Here is a 15,174-nt window from a genome sequence, read left to right as displayed (position 1 = left end):
GAGAGAGAAAATCCAGTTTGGAAGAAACCAAGAGTGATAAATCTGGGAATTCCCTGGAGGTCCAGTGGTTAGGACTCTGCGCTTCCATTGCAGGGGGCACGGGTTCAATCCCTGGTCGGGGAACTAAGATACTGCAAGCCACGCGGTGTGGCAAAAAAAAAAAAAAAAGAGTGATAAATCCTACACAATATATTGGCATTAGAGTTTTCAAAATCCTTTGGATGCAATACAATATAGGAAACTCTTTAAGATCAATGATTAGGACTGCAGCTTTGTAAGCATAAGAGTACTTTGGTTGAAGATACAACCTAGAAAATAATTTACCACTTTAAAGCTATTACTAATGAATTTTCATTAGCTATGGAAGAGTTGGTCGAGTTAAATAATGTTGCTCAAGTTATAGGTGAAGTGAGTTTCAGAGAGTTTTTGTCAACTTTAAAGACATGGCATCTGCCATTTTGTTAACATCTGAAAGAAAACTCCAGATTGTATAAACTGATTCAGGGTGGAAGAGGCATTTCTAGTGAACCACGCTGGACTCTGGATGTGGTATTTAAATTTATGGCAAGAAGAGTGATGGATTAGGTATGAGGAGACCCCATCCCCCACCACTGTCCTCCACCACTGCATTAGACCTCTGTCGCCTCATCTGCAAAAATCAGTGGCTGGATTAGACTCTGAGCTCTTCAAATGATGGCACATTATGTTATTTATCTTAGTGATAACAGTGCCTAGCACACTGCTGACAATTAATAAAGGCCTGTTAAATGAATTAAGTAATTAAATAGGAAGTTCTAAATGGGTCTCCGGGAAATTGTATCTTTTCTTGACTGAACTGCAGCCCTCCTCTCTCAGGGAGGCCTATCCTTTCCTAGTTGGCCTGCCCAGAATAAGGCCACTAGGTCCAGGAACTTCTCTGTGGGTTGAATACAGAAGATAATGGCAGAGATCGGTTCTAGGTGTCATTAGCTATATTGACCTGAAGGGTTCTTGAAAGAAAAACTCTGATCTGCAACTGATTCTTTTTATCATCCTTGGATAATCCCTCCTTCTCATGTTCATCCCTGAAGAGTCAAAAGGTAAAGCCTCCCTCAAACTTACTGCTGCACTTTCTAAATGTAAAACACCAAGCTCTTCTGAAAATGTCAAGTGTCAAATGTACTCAATATTATTTCTGGATGGATAGACAAGAAACTAGTACTAATGGTCACCTCCTGGGAAGGGAAATGGGGGATCGGAGTCAGGGGCAGGAGGTTTATTTTCCTTATGTCCCTTTATAGCTTTTGAATTTTGTTCTGTGTATGTATTTCATATTTGCAGCATAAATTTAAAAAATAAATATTAGATGTGCTCAATAATGCTTTAGGTTGACTGAAAACCATTGTGTTTCAAAGCATTTGTCATTTACTTCTGCAATACTTAATACTGCTTACTTTTGTTCCTTATACTAGGTATTCAATAAATGTGTATAAACAAGGAATTTTGTATAAATCTGTTATACAAGTTTTTAAAAAGGTGATTTTACAACTTTTACAGGCTTTCCATTATTCAAGCAGAAATATTACTAAGGAATAAGGTAGTGTTGGGAACAAGTTGATGATAATAAGCTACTAAGCATCAAGAAACAGGAAAAGGGGCTTCCCTGGTGGTGCAGTTGTTAAGAATCCGCCTGCCAATGCAGGGGACACAGGTTCGAGCCCTGGTCTGGGAAGATCCCACATGCCACAAAGCAACTAAGCCCGTGCGCCACAACTACTGAGCCTGCGCTCTAGAGCCCGCAAGCCACAACTACTAAGCCCGTGTGCTGCAACTACTGAAGCCCACATGCCCAGAGCCTGTGGTCCACAACAAGAGAAGCCACCGCAATGAGAAGCCCACGCACCGTAGCAAAGAGTAGCCGCAACTAGAGAAAGCCCACGCACAGCAACGGAGACCCAACACAGCCAAAAATAAATAATAATAATAATAAATAAAATTTTAAAAAATAAATAAATTTTAAAAAAAGAAACAGGAAAAAATTAGCTACATTTAGATGTAGAAATCAATATTGCTCAGAGTCAAAGCAAGGATCTACATTAACAGCAGACCAGTGATAAATGAAATGTTATCTTGTCAGTACCACTTCTAACTCATTAGCTGACCTGTGGTTAGACATTTAATATTAACATATCCCATTATTCGTAACAGCCAAAAAGTGGAAACAACCCAAATGTCTATCAATGTACGAATGGATAAACAAAATGTGGCATATCCATACAATGGACGATTATTCAGCCATAAAAAGGAATGAAGTACTGATACATGCTATAATGTGAATGAACCTTGAAAACAATATGCTTAAGTGAAAGAAGTCAGTCACAAAAGACTGTATGTTCCATTTATACATAAAAGTCCAGAAATGGGAAATCTATAGAGACAGAAAGTAGATTAGTGATTGCTTAGGGATGGGGAGGTGGAGGGCTGGGGAGAGGCATAGCTTAAAACTCTGGAGTTTTAAGCCTCCTTCATCCTTCCAAGGTGATGAAAATATTCAAAACTTGCTGATGGTTGTGCATATCTGTGAATATACTAAAATCCGTTGAACTGTACAACTTACGTGGTTGGTACAGAATGTGAATTCTCTCTCAATAACACTGCTTTAAAAAGTGAGAAAATATTAATATGTCCCAATATCCTCGTTGATTCTAAAGTTAAGCAGTTCTCACAATGAAAGTGCCATCCGTACGTAACATTCACTCCTGACCATTCACTTAAGACAAGTAAAAGAGGAAGAAAACCAAGGAAGCCATTTGCTTAGTTTTCTGACAGGTTCACATCAATATGTATTTTATTCAATATGATTCATAAGTTACCCATTTGCTGATTAGGTTTTCACAATTTAATCTTTATCAGCAAGGGCCATCCATGGCCATTTATACCCTCTTTCAGATGTATTATATTTATGGAGACCTGCTGTGTGCCAGGTGTACTGTGAAAGAACCAGGAGAATGGGTTTATTTTCTTTTCTCCCTAGAAGAACAGTGTTTTCCATGGTACATGGCAGGAATTTAGTACCGTCTTTGAAGAAAACCATGTACAGCAGACAGTACATCCAGATATACTGCATTCATTTGATCCCCTCCCACCAAATGAAATGATGACCAGATTTGGAATCCTGAGTTTTCCAGCTCATTTTAAAGTCTGGGACAATCAAGAAGTTCAAGGCAGAAAATTAAGGTGTCAGCTATACCTGTAGTTACTCGCTCTTATCCTTGAGTCAGAGAAAACTTAACAGAATGCTGTACTACAGAAAGTATGAGAGCTGCATGTGCAAGTAATGGCGAATCAATGTTTTTTAGGGCTTCTACATACATGGATATTTCCACAGCTGCAGAACCAACTACTGCAGAAGTACACGCTGTGAACAACATCTACAATTTAGTAAAGCTGGAAAGAATTTTATTTTTGTAAAAACTAAATGGGGTGTGGCTGATTTTCTTGCCAAAGGGCTATTTTATTCCAAGACACTGGTGTCTGCTGACCTTCATTTATAGGCTGAGCAATGTTCTATTTAAGTAAAATTAACTCATGGTGGGCACTTTTTTTAGGATGCAATAATTATTGCAAAGAAATAACAATGTTTAAATTTGATTTGTTCTTAGTTTAGATTTGATTATATTGGGTTATACATGAATGTCTTTGTTCACACAAGGTTTAAATTTAGAAATTATTTTATGTTGAGAAAAAAGGCCATATTTAAGTTCCTTTTCTACATGTAAGAATATTTTTAGGTTTCATGAAATCCAATATTATGTTTTTTCTTCCAGACTGCAGGAGTATCTTACCATCTTTGTAGCCCTAGCACCTAACAATCTTCATTAAACTTATTTTAGTTGAATGATGAAGCCATTCCACAAATAGACTAATTAAGGCATTGTCCGTGTTACTATCTTTGGCTATTACTCCATCTATAGTTTGTACTATCTCAATATATACTTGAGAACTCTGGGCACATTTTAAAGTTCTCCTGAGGGTTACATCTCTTTATAAATGCCTTATAGGCCGCCTTTTATATAATCTTTACACATTTCCAGGTACTTGACACAGCAATCCTCCCTTCATCTTTACACAAACCTTCTCTGGTTAGGGAAGTTTGCCACCTTCTGCTTGCACCTATAAATATATTCTAGTTTGCTTTTATTTTTCGCGGGGCTGGGGGCCCAACTAATGCTGGAAAACTTTGATTTAGGATAAGATACCAAATGTATGGGTTGGCTTATATCTTTAAACATGTAAATCTATCAGTATTACTTTTTGGTTATCTATACTGCATGGTAATTTGGCTATATTCGTTTTTTAATGATCATAAGACAAAATACAAAATTTTAATTATTCATAACCACTTGCAAAACTGATTCAACTGTAGCTTTAAACTGGAGACCCACAAACTGCTCAAAATATTTGTTGAATGTGTCAATGTCCTTCATCATTTCCTGGTTTTTGCTTCTGAAAACTTCCACTAGAGGTAATAATGGGCATTGTAAATTTAAAATTAATATGTTTTGGATTCACCCATGTCTAAAGGCTCCATGTCATCTTGGAAAGATACTGATTTAATTTAAAACTCTCTGCCTTCCCCAGCATTTTAAGTTTTCACTAACTTATTTTCTCTTTTCTCCTATTTTTTCAAAGGTTGACTTTTAAACATTCATGTTTATACTATTTCTACTATTGTAGAAACACTGAAGAACTTGAAGCTTTTTTTTCCTCCCCCCAAAAACAGGCATCAACATTACCTATTACCTTTCACCCTGCTCTAAGCTAAATTTGTTAGTGGCAGTGACTTTATAATGGTGTCTGTAATGTATTAAAAGAGTCACGTTTCCGATTTTCCTTTGAGGGTGAATTTAGACTGTTGGATGGCATATCCTCATAAAAGGATAAATTAATGGTAAAGGGGTTTCTTAGCTAAGCCAAGAGGCTTCTTCAACCTGGAACATTGTTAAAATCCTCCACATTCGTAATGAAAAGCATTGGAAAGTCATATTTTCACAATACCATTAAATAAAACAGAAAAAATAAACTATCTTATTTATCTTCAATGGTGATACTTAAGGGAAAAAAAGTTTAAATTAGAGGAAAATGAAGAGGTAGCTACAGATACCTGATAAAGATCACCTAAGGCAACATTAATTGACCTGTAAATGGGAACACTGATTGAGCACCTAATATACGCCAGTTTCTTTATAAATGTTCTCCTTTAATTTTAAAGACAAGACTGAAAACAAGTGATATTATCCCCATTTTATAGATAGTGAAATTGAGGTTTAGAGGAATTAAGGAACTTCCCCAATGTCACAGAGATATAAAATAGCAAAACCATGGGAACCCATATTTTATGCTAAAATCCATTCTGACTATGCAATATAGCATGTACATGATCCCTCTGACAACAAAAAAAGGAGGTGGTAAGAACGAGTCGTCCAGTCAGACAAAACTTTCCACATCACTTCCGGGTCATCATGGGATGCCCGGACCAACATGGTCCTTAGTGCCAGCAGTGAACTGGGGTAAGAAGACAGACATCCAGGAAGGGTCTGTGAAGCAGCATGGGATAAGTTTACAGAGAGATATGCAGTGTACAATGAGCCATTTAAATATACAAAATATTTGTTAAGTCAAGTGTTGTAATTTGGGGATTCACCATATACTGAAACTAGGCACAAATTAACTGGTGGCACCAGTTTTACCACTATTGGATCTCCGTTTAGTTATTTAAGCAGCCTGAATGAAACATAAAACTCCGAGTTTATTGAGCATTGTCAACGTACAGGCACACATCATTTTATTGCACTTTCCAGATATTGTACTTTCTACAAATTGAAGGTTTGTGCTAACGCTGCATCAAGTGAGTCTACTGGCACCATTTTCCAATAGCATTTTCTCACTTTGTGTCTGTGTCACATTTCAGTAATTCTCACCACATTTCAAACTTTTTCATTATCATTATATTTGTTATAATGATTGGTGATCAGTGATCTTTGACGTTACTAGGACACACTGAAGCCTCAGATGAAAACTGGCATTTTTTAAACAAAGTATTTTTAATTATGTACATTTTTTAGATGTAATGCTATCACACACTTAATATACTACAGTATAGTGTAAACATAACTTTTATATGCACTGGGAAGCCAAAAAAATTGATGTGACTCACTTTATTGCGATAGTCTGGAACCAACTGAAGTATCTCCGAGGCGTGGCTGTACTTCAAAAGACTGACAGCCTGAGATAAAGAAGCCTATCAACAGACACAGCCATTTCTATGTCTGTGAGTCTATTTCTGTTTTGTAAATAAATTCATTTGTATCATTTTTTTTAGATTGCTCATATAGGTGATATATGATATTTGTCTTTGTCTGACTTACTTCACTCAGTATGATAACCTCTAGGTCCATCCATATTGCTGCAAATGGCATTATTTCATTCTTTTTTATGGCTGAGTAATATTCCCTTGTGTATATGTACCACATCTTCTTTATGCATTCATCTGTCGATGGACATTTAGGTAGCTTCCATGCCTTGGCTATTGTATATAGAGCTGCTATGAACACTGGGGTGCATGTATCTTTTCAAATTAGGGTTTTCATCTTTTCCAGATATATGCCCAGGAGTGGGATTGCTGGGTAATATGGTAACTCCACAGATATAGAAAACAAACTTATGGTTACCAAAGGGGAAGGGGGGTTAAATTAGAAGGTTGGGATTAACATATACACACTCTATATATAAAATAGATAACCAACAAGGACCTACTGTATAGCACAGGGAACGACACTCAATATCTTGTAATAACCTATAATGGCAAAGAAGCTGAAAAACAATATATAAATATATATCTTTATATATATACAGCCATTTAACCAACTTCAGGATTAAAAGTCTCTTCATGATACTGAAAGTTTATGGTCACAATTAAGCTTTCTGTACTTGAACTGAGTTTTACAGCAATCTGAAATCTAAAGGCTAATTAAATACAAACCTGTCTCCCTTCCCCAATTAACAGTTCTGTTTCAAAAAATAGAACTTCCTATGATTGTACACCCCACAGGATTCTACTTCATCCTCCTTTGCACCTGCTAACTAGATCAGAGGAAACCAAAATACTTCCAAGACATATACTTTACCTAAACCAGCTCCATACGAAACACTATATAAAGAACGGCTTTTTTTTTTTTTGAGTGCTGCTGTTTGAAATCAAGGCTCTTTTTGCTTACACCAACGTTTAAATTTCAGAGATTGTCAAAGGAATTCATCTTTAAAACAAAAATCTTTGCAATTTCTCTTCTAAATATTTATCTCAAAGAAATAATCAGAGTTATGAAATGGTTTTTGCCCCAGGGTGTTCACTGAAGCATTATCTATAAGATATGGAAAGAACAAAAACTTCCAACAACCTGGAATTAGTGAAATAAATTATGAAATATCCATTATATAGAATATCATGCAGTAATTTTAAATATTTTCAAAAATACCTGATTACATGAAAACATGTTCATAATATAAGTTAAAAGAATTGGATATAGGGACTTCCCTGGTGGCAGAGAGGTTAAGAATCTGCCTGCCGGGGCTTCCCTGGTGGCGCAGTGGTTGAGAGTCCGCCTGCCGATGTAGGGGACACGGGTTCGTGCCCTGGTCCGGGAGGGTCCCACATGCCGCGGAGCAGGGCAGGGGACATGGGTTCGAGCCCTGGTCCGGGAAGATCCCACATGCCGCGGAGCAACTAAGCCCGTGCGCCACAACTACTGAGCCTGTGCTCTAGAGCCTGCGAGCCACAACTACTGAGCCTGCTCACCTACAGCCCGTGCTCTGCAATAAGAGAAGCTACTGCAATGAGAAGCCCGCGCACCGCAACGAAGAGTAGCCCCTGCTCGCCGCAACTAGAGAAAGCCCGTGCGCAGCAACAAAGACCCAAAACAGCCATAAATAAATAAATAAATAAATAAATAAATAATAAATAAATAAATAAAAGAATTGGATATAAACAGTATATACAGTATGATCCCAATTTTTAAAATATCTAACGTTCTACACAGGAAACAGATGAAAAAAATATGAACAGCTGGTACAATTATGAGTCATTTTTCTTTTTCTTCTTTATAAACCCTTTTGTTTTCTTCTCATATTTTTAAAGTGATCTTGTATTTTTTTAATCCAAAGTAAACTGATTAAAAAATATCCTAAGTACACACTATTTAAGACACTTTTCCAGCAGATTAACTAAATTTACCTATTGACTATTATAGCAATAGGATATACCCTAGGAATCATGTCTTATCATTTTCACCTCTGAGAAAACAATCTTAAATGGTTATTCTCCCTCACCTGAAATACAAGCACCAGATGTCAAAAACAACAATAAGAAATGGCAAAAATGGGAATATGTAAGCAAGTAAAGAAATACAGGAAAAAAAGCTTTAAAATTACATTTGTCTATAAAGGACAATGTATTATTCAGTGTCAATAGCAGAATGTCAATCTGAGAGCAACACTATGTAATTAGAGCATATAATGTAGAATGCTATAATATGAATATTCAAAGCTATTATGCTGCCCTCTCAAATTCTATTTTATAGAAAGTAAAAATTTTATATATATACTTTTTATGTGAACAAGTATTATATATACATATAAATTTAAAACAGCTTAAGAGAATCAGAGTTGTATTTTCAATATATGGGTTACAAGGTTACAAAAAAATGATTTGCTATTTAATCTTTTAAAACAGAGATGGTAGAAATAAGAGATCAGATTTTATAAAAGAAAATGATTTCTTTCAGCAAAGAGAAACTTCAGAACTAGTCATAGGATACCAGGTTATTTCAAAAGTCCTTTAACTCAAGGCTTTCTGCTTATTCCATTTTCATTAAGTACTATCACCTCACAAATGCTATTTTAACAAATGTTAGCAAACATAAATTTAACAAAATAAAAATGCATAATAACACAACAAATGACAGAGTTAAAGAACTATCATGTAATTGGCAAGATGACAATAGACAGTGAAAATTAATTCCAAGTTAATAGTTTTGAGGGTGGGGGTTGAAAATGACCCCTCAGGGGCTTGCCTGGTGGCGCAGTGGTTAAGAATCCGCCTGCCAATGCAGGGGACATGGGTTCGAGCCCTGGTCCGGGAAGATCCCACATGCCACGGAGCAACTGAGCCCGTGCGCCACAACTACTGAGTCTGCGCTCTAGAGCCGGCGAGCCACCACTACTGAGCCTGTGCGCCACCACTACTGAGCCTGCGTGCCACAACTACTGAAGCCTGCGCACTGCAATGAAGAGCAGCCCCTGCTCGCCGCAACTAGAGAAAGCCCACGCACGGCAACGAAGACCCGATGCAGCCAAAAAAAAAAAGAAAAGAAAAGAAAATGACCCCTCAGAAGTCATCTAGCCCAACATGTTTGTTTTTCAAATGAAGACCTGCATTAACTTCTCACCTTTTCTGTGTTAATGATGGCACATCACTTAAACATAAGTTTATCTCCTCCATTATGCACTTTTCCATACCTGCATATGCAATTTAGAGTGCAATTATAAGAAGAAACATTTGATTTTTCATGCGTAATTTTACACAAAACCTCCTATTACGGGCAATCACAAAACTAAGAATGAAGTATGATAAGCCAAAGTATTTTGTAACCATTACCAATGAACGCCAAAATACTGCTCAGTAGTTACTTGGGAAAGGTTTAAAAAAAAACAACCACCACATTAATGGCTTTTACAGGCTACCTGGCACAATATTTGAGGGAAAAAAAAATATAAGAAAGTATTACACATATAGGTTTTTATTCTCTTGTTATCAACCATTTCTCTTATTTTTCATTACATTATGTCTGGCTTTATTTCTTCTTAGCTTGTAAAAGTGGATGGCTGGAGAACATTTACAGACAAGTAAAAATGTGGCAAGGCTTAAGTGATGAGAATTCTACCATTTCTGTAAACTCTTATTAAAGCTTTAGTGTTTCTATGATATACTACTACAGTACTTCGAATTTATATAGCACCTGTCTGCTGAAGAGCCAAGGCTTACATAGCTCATTTATCCTTTCAGCATGCCTGTGAAATACACAGATTGAAAACAGATGGCTTACAAATAAAGTAAAATCCAGATATGAGAACAGAGAACTTCCATGATTTACTGAAGATGGCCTGTCTGTGCAAACTGTAGAGGCCTAAAAGATCCTGGAGTCCACACTCAATGCCTTTTCCAATAAGCAACACTACCTCCTTATCATCAAACAAATTTCTAGACCGTTAAGAGAAATTAAGCTTTGTCATAATATAAAATCAGTAAGTTTAATGTGCCAAAAATCCTTGATAAGGAATGATATAAATGGTACCTCTATATTTTAAAGAAATAACATTAGTCACGGAATAAGCCACTGGTGATCATCTTCCTGGATAGTCACCAATTTGCCTACAAGGTATTTAGCTTGGTTCAATATAGTTGCATTAAAATTGGAAAAAAATCAACTGATAAATATAACTGAAATAAGCCAGACTATATCTATATAAAAGATATATCTTATAAAAGAAAAAAAAAATCCCAGCAGACCAAAATCCTTGAGCCATGCCCTCATTTTATAAATGAGAAAATGCGTGGTATCTGGCACATGTATGTACTCAATGTTAGTTATCAATATAATAATCTTAAGTGACTTTCTCAAGGTCAAACTATGAGTCAGTGGCAGAGCCATGTCTAGAATCTAGTTCTTCTGAAGCAAGTCCAACATACATCCCACTTAGCATTGTAATTTTCATTTAACAGCAATGCTTTTTCATCCCTAAAACAGTTTATACTCACCAATATTTGTCTTTCAAGTGCTAAGGATAGGGAAAATTCAATGTTATTAAGCATATTGAATTTTTGGAAACTGTCTCACCTCCATAACTACCCAAGTATTATCAGATCTTCTCCTGAGACTGACATTTCATGATCAGACAGTTTTTTATATTTCTAGGCCATAATGTTAACCAAAGCTCTCTCATCACTAAAAACAGCTAGTCGTGACCGCTGGTATCTAAAAGACCTTCCAACAGTATAATGTATCCAAAAAACTTCTGAAACCTCCAACACAATGAACATACATCATATGGTGTGTCACTCTCTAGAATAATTATAGACGCAAAACATGATCTAGCTGTCTTCTTCTAAACTGAGTTTTATTATTTTCACAGATTAAGCTTTCCCCCTCTGGATTACTTTTCACCAAAAGAGCAAAAGCAAGTACAAAATGATTCCAAAAACAGTTACCCAAGTTTTCAGGTCTTGATAGATGTTCGTTTTCTATTTTATACCAGCTACTTTTGGAATCTGTACTAAACAGCAAAAACAATTTGGCATATTCATTCCACCTAGATTATAGCAATAGCAAATTCATGAATTTATCATATGTGCTAAGAATATTATGTCAGTACATTTCTTGGAAAGGCAAGTAGAAATGCTTAAAACAGAATATGGAAAAATGGCAAGTGAATTTTCTTCCTTTACTCATCAGTTTCACCATAAAGAATCTCCTTAGTGCTCAAGCACCACAGCCAAGTTACTACCCCCTTCTTTTCTGTAACAGTCACGCTGTTTGCCTAGGAGCAAAATTTCATGGGGTTCCTAATAGTGCCCTGGATATTGACATTCTGCCAGTATAAACAGTCACAGTCAAGTCTAATGTGCTTGTAACCATTTGTAGAAGAGACTTAATCTCAACCCAAATATTACTCACTAGTTATAATTAATCCTTCTACCCCAAATGCATTAAGCCTAGACATTTTTAGCAATTGACTCTAAATGATGGCATCAGACTAGACTAGAGACCTTGGACCTCAGTGTTGTGTTAAATCAAGGCAGAGCATAATTTATTTGGCTCTCCCACCCCAGGTAAAGAGTTTGATAACTTTCTAGATCTAATTGTAGAAATTAAGAATTAGACTCATAATCCTCTCATTTTAATGAAAGTCTGGGTTCATTAGATCATATGACTAAAAAATGAAGTCAGTAGTTGTAAATGAGTGGACACACCGAGACAATGAAAGACTGTGGTTGGAGAGCCTAGTGAGGGTCCTGTTTTGACATGAGTTAATACTACTTTAAAAAGAACTTATCTCCCTACCACTTTAACCTAGTTGGATAGTTGTGCTCTTCTTTTTTTAAGGTTAAATATTTGTTAGGAGTTCCATCTAAAATTATATTATCACCTCTCTTCCACTAGGGGGGTCTATCTACCAGTGTAGTTAACTCCAATGAACTCAGGTGCAGTTTGAGTCCACTTCCAGCTAATCTGTGCCGCAAGGATAGCCTTGTGGTCAGAACTATGTGCTTTAAAGTTGTTCTAGTTTTTAGGCTCAGAAACCCATGCACAGCATGAAAATGTAGTGCTCAAGTCATTCAGAGGTTGCTGCAGTAAGTAGACAAGGATTTTTGGCTGAAGTATACAAAGCCAAAATCTCTTAAATATTCCCAGTTTCATTTTTAGCTGCCCTAGTTGTTTTCAAGACTGAATATGTATCAACTGGATCCGTTTTTGTAAATAAGTAAAGCTTTTAAACTTTCAACCTCAGAGATTCCTCTGCCCATTTCTACACTCTGCAATATATAATCTGAATAGCAAACTGCCATGTTTTTCCAACAGCAACCTTAACTTGTTGCCACTTGGGTGGGTATTGGTCATTATGGGAGTTGTTTCTGTGGCCTCTCATTATTCTACTAAAGTACTGACAGGTAAAAACCCAACTAGCTCGATTTCTTAAATTTAGTGTCCACTGTCTTCCTGCCTGATTTCTGATCCAATTAATTCCAAACCACGATAACTGATGGTTAATTTTAGCCAAGAGATTATCCACCACCTTCAAGCAGATGCCTAATATAGAGAACAGTTCAACTGGAATATAGGCCAGACCCAGGGACATGGACAAAGCCTAATTTTTTAAAAAACACTATCTTATGGGATATGGCTTCAAATCTATCATTTAGGAATGAAATAGGGCATGAATAAATGGACGATTTTTCTAGAAAATAATTAGTAAGATATTTTTAAAATTTAGAAAAGCCATAACTAGATTGAAGGGCCACAGGGGAGATATATATCCCAGCACAAACATATTTCAAGCCCTTATTTTAAAAACAGCTTCTGTTTTTTATTTTGGATAAAATCTGAGCACCAAATTCCCTTTCTGTTCCCCTCATCCAAATCCAAGTAGAACTCCCTTGAGTAGAGGCTAGTTCACACCGCCCCCTCCCCTTTTTTGTCACGGTAGTTTTGGGAAAATGAACTTCAGCCATTACATTCCAGTTTTAAAGTCAAAAGAAGTCATGTGACCATTACCCTAGGGGCATCAGAGACTTGGGGCACGTGATGCCAATTGACATATGTGGGGCTTCGGCCACTATGTTGGAATTCACTGTAAATTGGATCTTCAGGATCAAGTTTAAGCTCCCAGATACACTGTGACATCCTGTAAAGCGGAGTGTGCGCTTACCTCTCAGTAGTTTTTAATTTCACCTAGGTTTTCTACCTACTGTGCAGCCAGCCAGGCTCTCTTCCCCACCCCCCCCCCATCCCTGGTAACAGGTCGGGCACCCCGAGCATCTCGTCTATCTGATCCTAAACGGTGAGGCTCTCCAACCCAGTTAGTTCTAAACTCAACCTTGAGTACCACCTGGCATGTTGTGCACATAGGGTGTGGAGCAAGAATTTGCGTCGCGTACAGGAAATGTCAGAAAGCATTAAGCCCACTCCACCTCCCAGGTTGGGATCTTCTGCCCTGGAGCCTGGCCGTCGGAGCCGCCAGCACATTAGAACAAGTAGCAGCGGCGGCGGCGGCAACTCTGGGACTGACGAGAAGCCCGGGCGGGGGTGGTCGGCGTCCCCCGGCCTCTCATTAGACCGCTAAGTTCTGCGAGTGGGGAAAAGTAAACACCGGCAAGTGCAGCTCTGTGGGAGGAGGGGATGTTGCCATCGCCCCCCGCCCCTTCGGCTCTGCCTCCCGAGGAGCCCCGGGAGGTGCCGGGCGGCCGCTGCCCCAACCGCGCGCACGAGGCTGCAGAGCCAGAGGAGCTGAGAAGGGAGCAGACGGGCGGCGCGGGATCTGGGGAGAGGAGAACGGAAAGGTACTGCCCTAATGGCCCGGAGATGTCCTGCTACAGAAAGGAAAAAAGTGCTTACTCATAGGGAGACGCGGTGCGATAGCGATTCGCTCGCTAATGGTAAGGGAAGCAGGCGGCAGGCAGGCAACCGGAGCCTCGTTCCTTCCCTGGGCCACCGCACCCCGTGGAGCCCGGGGGCCGGGGTGAGCCCGTGAGGTCACCCGAGGAGGGCGAGCGGGGGCTGGAGGCGTCGCCGGCGACCGGCTCCGGGATTTCCTGAGTCCGGAGCCGGCGGAGGAGGGGGGGAGGAGGGTGGCAGTAGCTGAAGAAGGACGACAGAGGGAAGTTTAGGCGCTCGGTTTCCACTTCGGGGCCGCCGCCACGGAAGGGGAGAAGGGCAAGGGCTGGCGTCAAGGACTCCAGCCCAAGTTTGGCAACAAGTTAAGAGCAACTAGTGAGAAAGCACCATCTCTCCAGTGTAGAGCAGAAAACGTGTTTGCGGCGGGCGGTGGTCGTGGGGAACACTCGGTCACTCCCACCCGTCCTTGATGCGAACGATCGCTTTGGCGCCCAAGGTCTAGGACAGAAATTTCTGCAGCCTCCCTCTCAGTCCCCCGCCTCCCGTGCCAGGCACGTTCCTGCCGAGGTTCCCGGAGATGCTCTCTCCTGGACCCACTCACGCCCACGCCCAGGGATCCCGTTCCCCTCGTGCCCTCCCGCGCCTGCAGAGCACTTACATAAAGTCGCAGAGTACCGGATCTGGCCAGACAGCCTCCAACCGACGCACTCAGACAACTTCTGGGCTCGGAATTTTTGCGGCTGTGGTTCTAAAGCCAGCGCTCCCTCCCCTCCTGCCAGCCCCCTCCGCCCCTCGGCCGCCGCCATTGGCTCCGGTGGTGCTAGCAGTCGGCTGGGAACCAGGAAGGGGATTGGGCCACGGGCCTGTCACATCAACTGGGTGGGGAGTTGGGAGAATAGGCACCGGGATGGGCGCCCTGGAGGGATGGGGACTGTAACTCTGCGGCTGGGAGCGGAGATTGGTCCTC

At 39.5% G+C, this 15,174-nt stretch overlaps 1 protein-coding gene across 1 annotated transcript in view; it reads right to left on the bottom strand.

Moving 5' to 3' along the window:
* The window catches only part of PLS3 (plastin 3), a 92,720-nt gene extending 77,752 nt beyond the window's left edge, over positions 1–14,968 (bottom strand). The window contains exon 1 of the mRNA XM_024128222.3: positions 14,866–14,968. The gene's annotated coding sequence lies outside the window, so the exon portion shown is untranslated. The remainder of the gene's footprint in view (positions 1–14,865) is intronic.
* Between the last annotated feature and the right edge of the window lie 206 nt (positions 14,969–15,174).

This window comes from Physeter macrocephalus, chromosome 21 (genome assembly GCF_002837175.3).
Source record: "Physeter macrocephalus isolate SW-GA chromosome 21, ASM283717v5, whole genome shotgun sequence".
NCBI classification, from domain to species: Eukaryota; Metazoa; Chordata; class Mammalia; order Artiodactyla; family Physeteridae; genus Physeter; species Physeter macrocephalus.
The sequence above is the reverse complement of the archived record's forward strand: the minus strand, read 5'-3'. Positions and strand labels throughout refer to the sequence as shown.